At 40.2% G+C, this 12549-nt stretch overlaps 1 protein-coding gene across 10 annotated transcripts in view; it reads right to left on the bottom strand.

The window, feature by feature from the left end:
* NCOA2 (nuclear receptor coactivator 2) overlaps nt 1–12549 on the bottom strand; it is a 357729-nt gene that overhangs the window by 126832 nt on the left and 218348 nt on the right. The window contains exon 1 of one of the 10 annotated variants that reach the window (XM_021088461.1): nt 10107–11935. The gene's annotated coding sequence lies outside the window, so the exon portion shown is untranslated. 10 annotated transcript variants of the gene reach the window in all.

Here is a 12549-nt window from a genome sequence, read left to right as displayed (position 1 = left end):
CTGGTGCATATTCAAAGATCACTTGGGGAGCTTTAAAAAAATACCACATTACCACATGATCCAGCAATTCCACATCTAGGTAGAAACTGAAAATAATTGAAAGCAGGGACTTAAACAGATTCATGGACAGCCTCATTCCTATCAGCATTATTCACAACAGCCAAGAGGTGGAGGCAGCCCAGATGTCCATCACACATGAATGAATGAAATGTGTACATACATGCAATTCGATATTACTAGCCTTAAAAAGGAATGAAATACTGATACATGCTGCAACATGAGTGGACCTTGAAAACATGATGCTAAGTGAAAGAAGTCAGACAGAAAAGGCAATATACAACGATTCCACTTCTATGAGGAACCTAGAACAATCAACTTCATAGAGATAGAAAGTAGAACTGTGGTTACCAGGGCCTTGTGGGAGAAGTGAGTACTTACTGTTTAATAGTTGAGAGTTTGTGTTTAGGATGATGACAGAGTTCTGAGGATGGCCAGCGGCGAGAGGTGCATAGCAATGGGAAGAGGTACTGAACGCCATTGAACCGTGTATTTAAGAAAGTAAATTTTATGTTACATATTTTATCATAATTTAAAAAAAAATGTGCGTGCACACGCAAACACACACACACACGCACCCCCAGGATACCATTGGTACTTTGCGTAATGGTTCTCCAAGTAAACATGTGTTCAAATGGGGCTAAGAACTCCTCCTTTACACTCTCCTTAGTGGTATCACCTATTTCCAAGGTTTCCCAAATCTTTCTTTCCAGCCTTCACCTCTCCAAGCTTCTACCTCAAAAATCCAGCAAGGTGTCAACGCACAAACTTGAGCTCATCCATTCCTTCTCCTCAGCCCCAAACTTGGCATCTGAAGGAGCACATTTACTGAACGTCATCCTTAAACTCTTATATTCTCCCCATCAAATCCTTAATGGGACCTTGCATCTTAAATATTCTCAAGCCTCCCCGTTATCACTGTGATAACACTGCTGCTTCCGGCCTGGGCCTTCACCTTACTTGGATTATTTAACATAAGCTTCCTTTCCCCCCACGATTCATTTCCCTGCCTAAAATCCTGAGCAGACGCCACTCCCTTCGAGATGAAATCCCTGCCGCTTCCAATGTCAGAAATGGTGCTTACGATCAGCCCTTGCCTGTTTCTCCAGGATGGTCTCCCACACGCCCTGCGTGCCCTTCATGTAAATAGCACTGGGTTCCTCAGCTACACACGTCAGTTGTCACCTCTTCTAGCACTTGTTACAAATGGAACACACCGCACGTCTTTGCCCCATTGGGTAATCCCCTCAAAACCTAGCTCAGATGACCCCCTCCCTGAGGTTACATTCTCTTCCTGTCTTTTAATAGCCTATATATATATATAACTCTACCATTAAGCACATATATCTTAATTATTTGTCCTTTTCCATAGCAAATTTTAAGCTCTGCAAGGTGTAGAACCTAAGTAGGTTTCACCTTTTTATACTAGGCTCTTATTAGAACACCTGTGACACAGCACTCAGTAAATGTTCACTGAATAAACTGCATTACAAACTGCCATCAGGGAATTCCCATTGAGGCTTGTCAGGTTAAGTTAGGACCCAACTACTATCCATGAGGTTGTAGGTTCCATCCCTGGCTTTGCACAGTGGGTTAAGGATCTGGAGTTGCTGTGAGCTGTGGTGTAGGTCATAGATGTGGCTCGGATCTGGCATTGCGGTGGCTGTGGCGCAGGCTGGCAGTTGCAGCTTGGGATTTGACCCCTAGCCTGCGAACTTCCACATGCCTCAGGGGTGGCCAGAAAGAGACAAAAACAAAAACAAAAAAACTGCTATCAAGTTTGAAGCTATTTCATCAAAATAGGTAACACCATTTACTATGCTATACCTATATTTTTTTTACTTGATCTTCATAAAAACCCTATGAAGTCATTGTTATCAACATTCTCTGAAGCTGAGAAAAATGAAATAACATGTCCAAGGTCAAATACAGACAAGAGGTGACAGAAGTGAGAATGGAATCTATGAGCAACTCCAGAGCCCACACTCTGCTTCCAGCACACTGCTTCTGCCCCTCTCCTCGGGTCTCCTCACTTGCATATGTCTCAGCTCCTCAAAAAGATGTTTCCTTCCAGGATTTTTTCTCTATATTTTTAAAGTTTCAATCTTAACACATACTTTTGTATCTTTTAAAAATAAAAAAAAGCTCTAGTATGTTACTATCATGTCACATGTCTTCATAACTAGCATAATGACCAGCCACAAAGACAGAGGCAGACCCTTGCAATGAGACCGGGGGGAAAAAAAAAAAAAAATCAACTGCATTAAGTTTTAAATAGGAGAAACCAAGATGATGGTCGCTTAGGTGATAATAGCCAGGGGATTTTAGTTGATTGCCAGCTTAATATGAATCAACCAAATGACTTGATGCTAAAAATAACGAATGTACTCTTAACTTGCAAGAACAAAAGGAAACTTAGAAATGTGCAATTTGGATAGAAAACGAAATTCCATGTTGCTCCAGAAGACATAAAATAAGAGGTACCTGGGGAATTTAGTCAATGAACAGACACTAGCCAAGAACTTATTAAAGTAAGCAGGGATATGTATGGGGGTGTGTGTGTGTGTGTGTTTATATGTGTGTGTATGTATATAAACTACTTGTGGGGATAAAACAAACATAGTTAAGAAAACACACTAAGTATGTGTTTTGTTTTTTTTTTTGGTTTTTTTTGCCTTTTTTCTAGGGCCACTCCCGCAGCACATGAAAGTTCCCAGGCTAGGGGTCTAATCGGAGCTGTAGCCGCTGGCCTACACCAGAGCCATAGCAACTTGGGATCCGAGCTGCATCTTCGACCTACACCACAGCTCACGGCAACGCCGGATCCTTAACCCACTGAGTGAGGCCAGGGTTCGAACCCGCAACCTCATGGTTCCTAGTCAGATTCGTTAAGCACTGTGCCAAAACGGGAACTCCACACACTAAGCATATTGAAGGGCTATTCCCCAGAGAAGAGATGTCTTAGGTGTTGGTAATTATTAAGTGTTGGACACTGTGCTGGGCACTACATTATTTTACTTAATTCTCCGAGTTCTACAAAGCAGATACTGTCCCCTGTTTTACAGAAAAAAGAAAAAAAAGATAAAAAGAAGTTAAGTGACTTGCCCAAAGTCTCTAAGCTTATGCCACTAGGTTTCTAACCAAACTCTAATTACAAGTCCTATGCTCTTTCCACAACTCTTCACACTTTCTAAAAACCATTATTAAATAACTACCTAAAAATATATAACAGGAGAGTTGTTGATGACAGTACAAGGAAACAGTCTATTTAAATCTAGAAAAAATGAAGTTCTTGAAGTTTGTGGAATGTCCATCCCTGGGGAGACCTTCAGCTGTAACATCAAGGAAGGGATAAGACAGCTGACAGCAGAATTTCCAGGAAAGGTTGACACCCCACATGTAGTTAACCATTGACCTCCCAATGAACAGAGGACCCAAAAGCCACGACCTTACAATGCTAAGCTATGAACGCATCAGATTTTGCATCCTCTCCTCTCAGCATCACCAAGGAAGCATGAGCTCTCCCTTACCCTGAATCCCCTCTGGAGTTCTCACGTCACTGATATATGCTGATGTATGTGTTGCGACCAGCCCTCAGACGGGTCCCACAATCTCCGGTTCCGAATGACAGTGAATATAGCTCATCACTTATCTGAAGTAAAAAGTTCCAGTGAACCTAGTGGCTGAGACATGTAGGACTGTACCAGACCCCATAAACTCAACCGTGTCTCCACTTATCTCCATAGCCACAGCCCAGACCCTCCATACTGGTCAATGATCCGTTATTAGTCTCTGCCAATAACTGGGTTGATTTCTCTTTGGCACATTCTGCTTATAATAAACTTTGTACAAGAAACAATTTCTCACCTACATCCGTTACCTTGTGTATCCCCCTTTTTCTTTTTCTTTTTGCTTTTTAGGGCCACAACTGCAGCATATAGAGGTTTCCAGGCTAGGGGTCAGAGCTATAGCTGCTGGCCTACACCACAGCCACAGCAACGCAGGATCCAAGCAGCATCTGCGACCTACACCACAGCTCATGGCAACGCCAGATCCCCAAACCACTGAGCGAGGCCAGGGATCAAACCCAAGTCCTCACGGATACCAGTCGGGTTCATTTCTGTTGCGCCACAACGGGAACTCCTCTCCTCCTTCTTAATCCTAATGCCCTGACAACGCTTTCAACCAAATATTTTAGAAAATTACATTCCAGAATTTCAACTGCCTAAGGTTGCCTAGCAGTTGAAATAATCTGGAGGTGACAGGAGATCAAACCAGGGAGGCCACAAGAAGCCTCTAGAATGGCTCATTATAGAAATTCTATTTTCACCCTGGCAGAGGTAGCTGTGCATAACAATGGTTACTCTGATCACCATGGCTCCTGGCTTATTACCTAAATGCAAGACTAAATGTGACAAACGACCAAGTAGAAAAGCCAGGGAATTTAAACTGGTCTTCTTATTTTATTTTATTTTTGCTTTTTAGGGCCGCACCCCCGGCATATGGAGGTTTCCAGGCTAGGGGTCTAATCAGAGCTGTAGCTGCCGGCCTACACCACAGCCACAGCAACGCCAGATCTGAGCCGTGTCTTCAACCTACACCACGGCTCACGGCAACGCCGGATATTTAACCCACTGAGTGAAGGCCAGGGATCGAACACACAACCTCCTGGTTCCTAGTCGGATTTGTTTCTGCTGCACCATGACAGGAACTCCTGGTCTTCTAATTTTAAATGTGAAAAACACCAGAAGTCCCTCAGAGCTGTCTTACCAGGGACAGAAGAGAGAAAGGACAGAAGACTACAGGCTCAGGAAAAAGGTCTGCAGCTTCTCGCTCCTCAGGGTAACACTCTGCACAGACATCTCATCCACAAGCAGCGCGGGACCTAATGCCTTACACGTACTATCCCACCATCTCACGTGGCCAGTGAAGGCCAAGAGTATCCAAGACATCCTCCAGTGCCTGGTGGTCAGCTTCTGCCCTCTTAAGAATCAGCTCAGCCTTCACCTTCTCTGGGAGTCATCCTCTTCCCACCCCAGGGACAGTCACTCTTCTCCTGTACCAGTGAAGCACCGGACAAAATTCTACAAGAAACAGGTGTTAAACATAGGAACAGGAGTACTTCAGTGCAAGAATGATATTGGTTATTTTTGTATTTTAGAAATCAACCAACACTTACGAGGGTCCATCCAGGGAGAACAAAGATAAATGATAAAGCTATATCCATACTTAACTTTCCCACTCGTGCCCAAAAATCCAGTTTCAAGGGAGTTTCTGCTGTGGCGCAGCAGGTTAAGGATCCAGCATTGCTATAGCTGTGACACAGGTTGCAGCTGTAGCTCAGGTTTGATCCCTGGCCTGGGAACTTGCATGTGCCGAGGGGGCAGCCAAAAAAGGAAATGGAGTTACAAAAATTTCACGAGGTAAAACTTTTTTCCACCATGAATACTGACAAGAAACAGTGGCATCACCTAGGAACAGATATGCTTATTCACTGAGAAAGTGTGAAGAAGTAAAAGGGACCCCTATCTGAAATATTATGTAGCCACAAACTCCCCTCTAGGGAATTTACATGGACGTAAAATGATTTACAACAGGTTTTCAGGCGTGGCTTATATTTTGAGCGTGTTCTCAATGTCTGAAACCAAAAATCTTAATCTGTGGTTTTTTTACCTGAATGGTCCATCAACAGCAAGTGAGTGAGGAAAGGACTTTGAAAACGGTAAGGTCTCCACTTGCCAAGAAAAAGGAGCAGTAGCCAGGCAAGAAAATCTATAACACGCACCTTGCAGATCCCACAACATCAGAACTTCTCCCCACCCCCAGACCTCGTTCAGAGTCCACTCCTTGTACCAATCTCTGCTACCCATCCAATGCTTTCTTTCTCCCCTCACTTTTCTTGAAAGCAGATTTCTGAGTCAGCTGTGAGGTACTTTTCATGAACACGTTTCTTTTGAGGGCAAAAAACACCATTTCAACAATGCCTTGGTCTTTCATTTCTTTCAATTTAATTTATTTTTTCTTTTATATCGGAGTATCTTTGATTTACAATGTTGTGCTAGTTTCAGGTATACAGCAAAGTGATTCAGCTATACATATATACATGTATCTATTCTTTTTTAGATTCTTTTTAGTCATAACATAGTTGAAATAGAGCAGTTCATTAAAAGTATGAACATTAAAAAACGAGATCACTTTAACCTTAACATGGTTCTCTCCTTGTCGCTATGTTCATCCTGTCCTCATTTCAGAATAAACCAGAAACTTCAAGAAGAGCACCATCTAAACCTAGTACCCACAGTAGGTTAGCACCTAGATTCTGGAAGCAAACTACCTGGTCTGAATCCTGTGAGCTTGGACAGTTATTTCACCTTTCTGTATCTCTGTTTCCTGGCTGTGAAACAGACACAGTGATCTTGTAAGTACTACGTAAATATATGTCCTTAGAACAGTGCTCGGCACATAGGAAGTTCTACATAAAGGTTAGTTTTATGGCTAACAAAACCACTGATAGTTACTTTGTGACTGTCATTTTCCTCATCAAAAGATAAGGGAAAAAGAAAAGCAAAGCCCATAAAATATTATCTTTAATAAGCATATATTATAATAACAGTAAAAACTGGACATATCTTCATTTAAAATTCTAAAACCAGAAAGCAAAAGTTGGAAAGGCCAATTAAAAAAGACAATGAAAAAATTCCCTGATAGTCTAGTGGGTTAAGGATCCAGCATTGCCACTGCTATGGTTCAGGTCACTTCTGTGGTGAACGCTCGACCCCTGGCCCAAGAACTTCCACATGCCGCAGGCGTGGCCCAAAAAAACCCCAAAAAACAATTAAAACTAAAAAAAGGTTCTTGTTATGTGGTGAAGTTTCAACATAATATTTATCGTCAAAATATGAATTTTAAATATAAACCTCAGGAACGCTTCTACAACCCTCGATTGTACTATCATAATCTGATGTGACATCTAAAATGATGAAACCAAACATCTAGTTTCTCAACGTGATTGGCTTTTATGAGGAAACGTTCATTTACCATCAAGATTGCAGTATTTTGTGATTCTCATAAAATTTTTTAAAATTTTATAAATGGTAATAACTAAGGTACTTTTAAAGCAAACATATGTTTATGTTATACTATATTTGTGATTCTCACCCTACAAGCTAACCTACAGATTAACTATGAGCTGGGGGCAGGGAGAGCTGCTGCTTCAACTAAAATGCACAGCAGAAAAGTCATGCCTTACCTCCTAAAGGTTTAGGGCTACAACACTTGTGACAGAAATGGGAAGCCACTTGACTCTAAAATGTTTTCAGCATTTCCGACTGGTCATTTTTATTTGTATTTGTTTTTATTTATTTAGTTTTTCAAAGTATGTGCTGCTTAACTTTTTTTTTCTTTTTGGCTGGGTCCAGGGCATGTGGACATTCCCAGGCCCAGGACTGAACCCGCACCACAGCAGGGACCCAAGCCTCTGCAGTGACAAAGTGGGATCCCTAACCCACTGTGCCACAGGAGGATTCTTAAGCCCTGTAAGAGGGACCCTGGAACAATTTGCTAGCTGTTGCACAAGGTTTGTCACTTCATGAATTTTATATCCCTTTGGCTTCCCAAGAATTAAACTGTGTCTAAAATACAGCCTAGTACCTTAATCCTGCTTAAATCTTCCCAAACTTTGACTTTCTCAAAAACCCAAAAAACTTCTACGAGCCTATTTCACTGAGTTTTACAACACTGAAGACAAAAATCTCCTTTAATTCCGTCTTTTCTTACCCTATCTTTTCTATAATCTAAAAATCTCTCCGAAGGGCGAACCCCCTCAGCCTGACAAGATCAGACCTGATTATAATATTTGTGGTTAATTATTGTGGTTGGAATTCTGAAGTGTAGCAGGATTTGCAAGCTAGTCATCTGGCTTGTTTAGACACTACCCATGTCAAAATGTGTGTCCTAACTCTCATAGTAGGACTGGGGTTCTCCCTCCCTCCCCAAACTCTGAAAGGTATGCTATTTTTAGACAACACAATATATTAACCATTTTATGGATGTACTTTAGAACTACATGACTGACGTTTAATGTCCTAGGAGAAAAACAACACAATCTGGAACCAAAACTATTCTAGTTTTAAAAGAATGTAAATAAAATGCATGTTTTATTATGATGCAGAGGAAATATGAATGGGCACAAATGGAGACCAGTTAAAGCTACTATTCAAACCTGCACAGGGAAAAGTCACTGGCCAAATTATCAACAACACATTATTCTGATTAGCAAAACAAGTTTAAAAAAGAAATTCCTCTTAATGATTTTCAATTCCTCTAAGACATAAGATAATTAACTATAATTACTGAGGCCAGGTTCCAGTGTGAACTACGAGTTATCTTATTTGCCTTTGTTTTCCCATAACATTTCAGAGAGTGCCTTGTAATAATAGTAAGTGCTCAATAAAACACCTTGAACTATTCAAAAATCCTTGGACCACTTCAAAGACTTTATAGATAAGGCAGCAAAAATAAAATTTAAAAGTAAAAACAAAAGAAAGCCCAAACCATCTGGCTATCAAATTTTCATTATTCAAAATTCTTAACATATGATACTAGTGACTTTTGGGCTGAAACTGTTAAGTAATTTCTTAAAACCTACTTACAAAAATGTGGGAAAAGTCTTATAATTAAAAAAATACATAAATTCCAGAATGATTAACTGTTCCAGGTAATTAACTGTTAATTTGAACCAAGCTGTCTTTTTATGGAAATAGACTACACTAAAGTACCACTGAATTTTTTTTAAAAGAAAATCTCATTTAATAAGACTAATGATTTATTAAATCATACTGTGCTAAAATATAGTTTGTAGATAATATAAAGAAGAAGAATCTCCTGCCGCTTTCACCATCTTTCCTTGCAGAAGATAATTAAAAAAGGAATTCTTTGTAAACTGTCTATACAGTGCATCATAGCCTGATAGATTTCTTACCTCCTCCGATGTCAATTTCAAAAGGGAGATGTATAAACATAATAATGTTTGTGGTTTGAAACATACACATACCCCAAGTTGGGCATATCTCTGGTAAACACTGTATAATAGTTAACCCTTTTCGGACTAAGCTTATGATTATCTGTCATCAATCTCAGATTCTGAGGTACTACACCTTCCAAGGTTAGCAGAAAGGTACAGACTGCTAAGAGAATTAACAGCATTAGCATGAGCAAAAGTGGACAAGCATAGTCTAAAGATTAACTGAATGTTTTCACCTTTCTGCATATAGTAGCATAAGGATGCAATAAATCAGAGAAAGTTAGGTACTGTATATAACAAAAAATCATTCATTCAAGCCCACAGCCAAAAAAGAAAGATTTATTCCCTAACCAAAATTTAGATAATTTCAAATTCACTGCCAAGCTCTTTTTTTAGGCTTGAATTACAAAAGAATATTGACAAAAATTAACAGGGCTACAAATATAAAGCTGTTATTTATTCCTTAATGAGTAAGATTTGCATTGGATTCTTCTTTGGAAATGTAGAAAATGCTTACTAGTACATTTGCTAAAACAAGCATGAGACTGTATTTGGCTACATAAAGAAACTGCAAGAAACCTTTAGTCGCTAAATAAACACAAAAGAAATAGGGACCAGGGAGGAATCAATTTGGATCGCATCGTATCTATTTGTTCCTGAGAGCGTGATCACTGCCTGGTTGTCATGCTCAGTTCTTCCTCGACAACACGCACATCCAATCCACAAGCACACAGAATTCCAAGAACATTACCAAATATTAAGTCGGAGCACTTTTGAAACACACCTTGTAATTGTCCACAGCCTCTGCAGTTCAAACCAGAGCTCAGCAGCTTGTCTTTATCTTTACCAGTGATGTAAATAAAAACATCATACACCACTCTTTAAAAAAAAAACAAAAAACAAAAAACCACACACCCCACAATTAGCAATCAATGTATTGCCTCAGAGATAAATCTTCTCTGTTAACCCAAACCAATGCTATGCCTTGATGTAAACCTGAGCACATGCTGGGCGTCCAGCCGCTTACCTCCTCTATCACTTGCTTCTAACGATAGCTGACAAACTAGCCTCACAAATCCTTTTTTAGCTGCTGATCAGACAGATCCCCCTTTGACAATCCAGCATGGTGGAACACTCGAAAATTCTTCCTGCTTCTATTCTATTGCTTGCTCTAAAAACCAGTTTCCTTTTCATTGAGATAATAGCCTTTTCTGCAGTCACATGACTCAGAAGCTACATTAGCAGAGCTTTATGATAATAGACTGAGTAAGCCTCTACCCCTCCTGTTATTAAGGGGATGTCTCTCCCTCCCCTCTCTCTCTCTCTCTCTCTCTCTCTCTCACACATACACGTGCATATAATGCATACATGCATTCACATACACATGTCTAAAAAATTATTGATTCTTCTTGGAATTATCATGATTTTAAAAATATATGCTAACATGAAAATATATTAAAAATTTCTAGAGCTGCTGCTAAAAATAACTGCTAAAAACAAACATTCTGATGCCTGGTCTTCCTTCCAGAAGGATGCAGCCCCCTGGCCACGAACACTCCCCATTGAACAGCGCATGGAGTGGGACAGTCAGACAGAAACATGCGCTCTCTTGTTCTCTCGAGCTTTGCCCCCAGTGATGCACAGCTGATAAATCTGGCATGAACGCACACTTTGGAGACATTAGAGCTATCCACACATTGGGAATTAGGTCCGTATATTAGTAAAACACATGTAAGCATACTTTTTAACAAGAAAATGTGTTCTTATATGGAATATATCTTAAGTCATTTTTAAGTTGTTCCAAGAAGAAAAATATTACCATGGCCCAAACAATTTTATAATATAAAAATCAAAAGTTCTTTTTAGTCTGGCCCATTTGATTTATTTCTGATAAACAATCAACTTTCAAAACACACATGTGGAAATACTAGGTCAGGGACTACCCCATGGTGGTTGCTCCATGATTTTTGGTTTTTTCACGTCCTTGGTAACAGGTTGAAGTACTAGGCCAAGAGACAGCAGCACATTACATTATCTGCTTACTTCACTCTCAGTGATCCCAACTTAGTTCGTTTCATATCCCAAAACCTCTTAAATTAACTACCAATCAAGCAATTTGGGGAAGGAGTGTAAAATGTGCTGAGAAGGTGAAAATGGGAGAAAAAAATGGACTAAGGAGCTGTCCCAGAAGCGAAATTGCTTCACACTGAAGCACAACACACAACTGGGAGGTGCGGCCACTGTGACTCAAAGCCGGACGGATTCCCTTGTGTTCAACTCAAGGCAACAGACGAAGCTACAGTTCACATGTTTTGGTTTTATTTATTGCTTTGGTTTTTCTCATCTCAAAAATGGAAAACACAGTAGATACTTTCATTTTTTTTTTTTTAAGCTTTCAGCTGTGGTAAAATACACATGGCATTAAAAGTTACCACTTGAAGCATTCAGTCCAGTAGAGATAAGTTTATTCACATTGTTTTGCAATAGCTCTCCCAACCTTTTTCATCTTGCAAAACTGAAACTCTGCACCCACTAAACAACTCCCATTTCCCCCTCCCTCCAGCCCCTGACGAGCACCAACTACTTTCTGTTTCTACGAATTTAACTACTTTATAGACCCTTATATAAGTGGAATTGGACATCATTTGCATGTGCAGACATTTTAAAGCATAAATACTTTAGTATCTGGAGATTGAGACAAAGAGTTTTCAACTCACAAAATCATTTTACACAAACTGCATTATATTGAAGTAAATCAACCTAAAATTATATTCTTTAAAAAAGAAAACCTGGAGTTCTCTCAGTGGCTCAGTGGTAACGAATCTGACTAGTATGCATGAGGACACATGTTGGATTTCTGGCCTTATTCAGTGGATTAAGGATCCGACATTGCTGTGAGCTGTGGTATAGGGCGCAGATGTGGACTGGACCCGGAGTTGCTGTGGCTGTGGTATAGGCCAGCAGTTACAGCTCCAACTGAACCCCTAGCTTGGGAATCCCCATATGCCGCGGTGCGGCCTTAAACCAACAACAACAAAAACCCCTCAGAACTGTGACAGGTACAACTACACAGAAGGGATTATTATCATATAAAAGTTATCCATCCAAAAAACTAATTTCTCCGAACTCAAAGAATTTGACAACTCTAAATCTGAAACGCGTAGTTTACTCTAACCACTCAAGGAGTTCTCACTGTGGTACAGTGGCTTAAGTCCAGCTGCAGTAGTTCAGGTCACTGTGAGGGCAAGGGTTCAATCCCCAGCCTAGTGCAATGGGTTAAAGGATCTGGAATTGCCGCAGCTGCAGCATAGGTTGCAACTGTGGCTCAGATTCAATCCCTGGCCCAGGGAACCTCCTTATGCCACAGGTTCAGTCACGAAAAAGTAAAGAAATACAAAATTAACCATTCAAAGCATAAATAACTCAGGTGGGATGGAGAGGGTGTTTACTAATTCTCTTCGAGTCACTGG

This window comes from Sus scrofa, chromosome 4 (genome assembly GCF_000003025.6).
Source record: "Sus scrofa isolate TJ Tabasco breed Duroc chromosome 4, Sscrofa11.1, whole genome shotgun sequence".
In the NCBI taxonomy this organism is placed as follows: Eukaryota; Metazoa; Chordata; class Mammalia; order Artiodactyla; family Suidae; genus Sus; species Sus scrofa.
Note: the sequence above shows the minus strand (reverse complement) of the source record. Positions and strands in the feature narration are given on the sequence as shown.